Source organism: Pseudophryne corroboree, chromosome 4, assembly GCF_028390025.1.
Source record: "Pseudophryne corroboree isolate aPseCor3 chromosome 4, aPseCor3.hap2, whole genome shotgun sequence".
Classification (NCBI taxonomy): domain Eukaryota; kingdom Metazoa; phylum Chordata; class Amphibia; order Anura; family Myobatrachidae; genus Pseudophryne; species Pseudophryne corroboree.
In genome coordinates this window covers 916,178,612-916,183,611 of record NC_086447.1, presented here as the reverse complement: position 1 = coordinate 916,183,611, position 5,000 = coordinate 916,178,612, and the positions used below count along the sequence as shown (strand labels likewise).

Here is a 5,000-nt window from a genome sequence, read left to right as displayed (position 1 = left end):
GCACACTTCACACGGCAGTCACTGAGGGTGCAGGGCGCTGGGGGGGGCGCCCTGGGCAGCAATGGAAACCTGTTATTTGGCAAAAAATACCTCACATATAGCCTCCGGGGGCTATATGGAGATATTTAACCCCTGCCAGAATCCGTTGAAGAGCGGGAGACGAGCCCGCCGAAAAAGGGGCGGGGCCTATCTCCTCAGCACACAGCACCATTTTCCCTCACAGAAAGGCTGGAGGGAAGGCTCCCAGGCTCTCCCCTGCACTGCACTACAGAAACAGGGTTAAAACAGAGAGGGGGGGCACTAATTTGGCGTTAGAAATATATATAAAGATGCTATAAGGGAAAACACTTATATAAGGTTGTCCCTATATAATTATAGCGTTTTTGGTGTGTGCTGGCAAACTCTCCCTCTGTCTCTCCAAAGGGCTAGTGGGTCCTGTCCTCTATCAGAGCATTCCCTGTGTGTGTGCTGTGTGTCGGTACGTGTGTCGACATGTATGAGGACGATGTTGGTGAGGAGGCGGAGCAATTGCCTGTAATGGTGATGTCACTCTCTAGGGAGTCGACACCGGAATGGATGGCTTATTTAGGGAATTACGTGATAATGTCAACACGCTGCAAGGTCGGTTGACGACATGAGACGGCCGACAAACAATTAGTACCGGTCCAGACGTCTCAAAAACACCGTCAGGGGTTTAAAACGCCCGTTTACCTTAGTCGGTCGACACGGACACTGAATCCAGTGTCGACGGTGAATAAACAAACGTATTCCTCATTAGGGCCACACGTTAAGGGCAATGAAGGAGGTGTTACATATTTCTGATACTACAAGTACCACAAAGATGGGTATTATGTGGGAGTGAAAAAACTACCGTAGTTTTTCCTGAATCAGATAAAATAAAATGAAGTGTGTGATGAGGCGTGGGTTTACCCCGATAGCAAATATTGGCGTTATACCTTTTCCCGCCAGAAGTTAGGGCGCGTTGGGAAACACCCCTTAGGGTGGATAAGGCGCTCACACGCTTATCATGTGGCGTTACCGCCTCCAGATACGGCCGCCCTCAGGGAGCCAGCTGATATGAAGCTGGAGTAATATCCTAAAAAGTATATACACACATACGGTGGTTATACTGCGACCAGCGATCGCCTCAGCCTGGAAATGCAGTGCTTGGTTGGCTTGGTCGGATTCCCTGACTGAAAATATTTTAGTGATATAGAGCATTTAATAGGATGCAGTCTATATATATATATATATATACGAGATGCACAGAGGGATGTTTGCACTCTGGCATCAAGATAAGTGCGTTGTCCATATCTGCCAGAAGATGTTATGGACACGACAGTGGTCAGGTGATGCAGATCCCATACGGCACATGAAAGTATGGTCGTATAAAGGAGAGGAGGTACTTGGGGTCGGTCCATCGGACCTGGGGGCCACGGCAACAGCTGGGAAATCCAACCTTTTTACCCCAAGTCACATCTCAGCAGAAAAAGACACTGTCTTTTCAGCCTCAATCCTTCCGTTCCCATAAGGGCATGCGGGCAAAAGGCCAGTCATATCTGCCCAGACATAGAGGAAAGGGAAGTAGACTGCAGAAGGCAGCCCCTTTCCAGGAACAGAAGCCCTCCACCGAGTCTGCCAAGTCCTCAGCAGGACGCTGGGGCCGTGCAAGCTGACTCAGGTGAGGTGGGGGGTCGTCTCAAGAGTCTCAGCGTGCAGTGGGGTCACTCGCAAGTTGACCCCTAGATCGTACAGAGTATTATCCCAGGGGTACAGTTTGGAGATTCGAGACATCTTTTCCTCGCAGGTTCCTGAAGTCTGCTTTACCAAAGGCTCCCTCCGACAGGGAGGCAGTATTGGAAAAAATTCACAAGCTGTATTTCCAGCAGGTGATAATCAAAGTACCCCTCCTACAATCAAGGAAAAGGGCATTAGTCTTCCACACTATATTGTGTTACTGAAGCCAGACGGCTTGGTGAGACATATTCTAAATCTGAAATCTTTGAACACTTACATACAAAGGTTCAAATCAAGATGGAGTCACTCAGAACAGTGATAGCGAACCGGAAAAAAGGGGACTATATGGTGTCCCTGGACATCAAGGATTACCTCCATGTCCAAATTTGCCCTTCTCAACAAGGGTACCTATGGTTCGTGGTACAGAACTGTCAATATCAGTTTCTGACGCTGCCGTTGAATTATCCACGGCACCCCGGGCCTTTACCAAGGTAATGGCCGAAAAGATGATTCTCTTCAAAGAAAAGGGCATCTTAATTATCCCTTACTTGGACGATATCCTGAAAAGGGAAAGGTCCAGAGAACAGTTGGAGGTCGGAATAGCACTATCTAAAGTAGTTCTACGACAGTACGAGTGGATTCTAAATATTCCAAAAATCGCAGCGTTTTTCCGACGATACGTCTGCTGTTCCTAGGAATGATTCTGGGCATAGTCCAGAAAAAGGTGTTTCTCCTGGAGGAGAAAGCCAGGGAGCTATCCGAACTAGTCTGAAACCTCCTAAAACCAGGCCAAGTATCAGTGCATCAATGCACAGGAGTCCTGGGAAAAATGGTGGCTTCTTACGAAGCAATTCCATTCGGCAGATCTCACGAAAAAAAATTTCAGGGGGATTTGCTGGACGAATGGTCCGGATCGCATCAGCAGATAATCCTGTCTCCAAGGACAAGGGTGTCTCTTCTGTGGGGGCTGCAGAGTGCTCATCTTCTAGAGGACAGCACATTCAGCATTCAGGACTGTGTTCTGGTGACCACGGATGCCAGCCTGAGAGGCTGGGAAGCAGTCACACAGGGAAGAAATTTCCAAGGAGTGTGGTCAAGTCTGGAGACTTTTCTCCACATGAATATACTGGAGCTAAGAGCAATTTACAATGCTCTGAGCCTAGGAAGACCTCTGCTTCAAAGTCAGTCGGTGCTGATCTGGTCGGACATCATCATGGCAGTCGCCCACGTAAACAGACGGGGCGGCACAAGAAGCAGGAGGGCAATGACAGCAAGAACTTTTCGCTGAGCGAAAAATCATGTGATAACACTGTCAGCAGTGTTCATTCCGGGAGTGGAAAACTGAATTTCCTCAGCAGGAATGAATTCCACTCGGAAAAGTGGGAACTTCATCTGGAAGTTTCCACATGATTGTAAACCGTTGGGAAGATGGCGTCCCACCTGAAGCGCCAGGTCAAGAGACCCTCAGGCAATAGCTGGGTCGCTCTGGTAACACCGTGGGTGTACCAGTCGGGTATGTGTTCCCTCCTCTGCCTCTCATACCCAGGGTATTGAGAATTATAGGAAGGAGAGGAGTAAGAATTATACTCGTGGCTCCGGTTTGGCCAAGAAGGACTTGGTAACCGGAACTTCAAGAGATAAGAAGGGTCTTGATTCAGCAAGAATCATGTCTGTTCCAAGACTTACCGCAGCTGCGTTGACGCAGGGGCGGGTGAACGCCGGATCCTAAGGGAAAGAGGCATTCCGGAAGAGGTCATCCCTACCCTGGTCAGAGCCAGGAAGGAGGTGACCGCACAACATTATCACAGTTTAGGTGAAAATATGTTCCATGGTGTGAGGCCAGGAAGGCTCCACGGAAGAATTTCAACTAGGTTAATTCCTATATTTCCTGCAAACAGGAGTGTCTATGGGCCTCAAATTGGGGTCCATTAAGGTTCAAATTTCGGCCTGTCGATTTTCTTCCAGAAAGAATTGGCTTCAGTTCCTGAAGTCCAGAAGTTTGTCAAGGGAGTACTGCATATACAACCCCTTTTGATGTCTCCAGTGGCACTGGGGGATCTCAACGTAGTTTTGGGGATTCCAAAAATCACATTGGTTTAAACCACTCAAATCTGTGGATTTGATATATCTCACATGGAAAGTGAACATGCGGGTGGTCCTGGCCTCGGCCAGGCGAGTGTCAAAATTGGCGGCTTTGTCTCACAAAGCCATATCTGATTGTCCATTCGGACAGAGCAAAGCTGCGGACTCGTCCCCAGTTTATCCCTAAGGTGGTGTCAGCGTTTCACCTGAACCAGCTTATTGTGGTACCTGCGGCTACTAGGGACTTGGAGGACTCCAAGTTGCTGGATGTTGTCAGGGCCCTGAAAATATAGTTTTCCAGGTCGGCTGGAGTCAGGAAATCTGACTTGCTGTTTTATCCTGTATGCACCCAACAAGCTGGGTGCCCCTGCTTCTAAGCAGACTATTGCTCGTTGGATTTGTAGTACAATTCAGCTTGCACATTCTGTGGCAGGCTTGCCACAGCCAAAAATATGTAAATGCCCATTCCACAAGGAAGGTGGGATCATCTTGGGCGGCTGCCCGAGGGGTCTCGGCTTTACAACTTTGCCGAGCGGCTACGTGGTCGGGGGAGAACACGTTTGTAAAATCCTACAAATTTGATACCCTGGCTAAGGAGGACCTGGAGTTCTCTCATTCGGTGCTGCAGAGTCATCCGCACTCTCTCGCCCGTTTGGGAGCTTTGGTATAATCCCCATGGTCCTTTCAGGAACCCCAGCATCCACTAGGACGATAGAGAAAATAAGAATTTACTTACCGATAATTCTATTTCTCGGAGTCCGTAGTGGATGCTGGGCGCCCATCCCAAGTGCGGATTATCTGCAATACTTGTACATAGTTATTGTTAACTAAATCAGGTTATTGTTGTAGTGAGCCATCTTTCAGAGGCTCCTCTGTTCTCATACTGTTAACTGGGTTCAGATCACAGGTTGTACAGTGTGATTGGTGTGGCTGGTATGAGTCTTACCCGGGATTCAAAATCCTTCCTTATTATGTACGCTCGTCCGGGCACAGTATCCTAACTGAGGCTTGGAGGAGGGTCATAGGGGGAGGAGCCAGTGCACACCACCTGATCCTAAAGCTTAACTTTTGTGCCCTGTCTCCTGCGGAGCCGCTATTCCCCCATGGTCCTTTCAGGAACCCCAGCATCCACTACGGACTCCGAGAAATAGAATTATCGGTAAGTAAATTCTTATTATGTG

At 48.6% G+C, this 5,000-nt stretch overlaps 1 long non-coding RNA gene across 2 annotated transcripts in view; it reads left to right on the top strand.

The window, feature by feature from the left end:
* The window catches only part of LOC134911895 (uncharacterized), a 96,325-nt gene that overhangs the window by 59,013 nt on the left and 32,312 nt on the right, over positions 1 to 5,000 (top strand). The window lies entirely within an intron of this gene.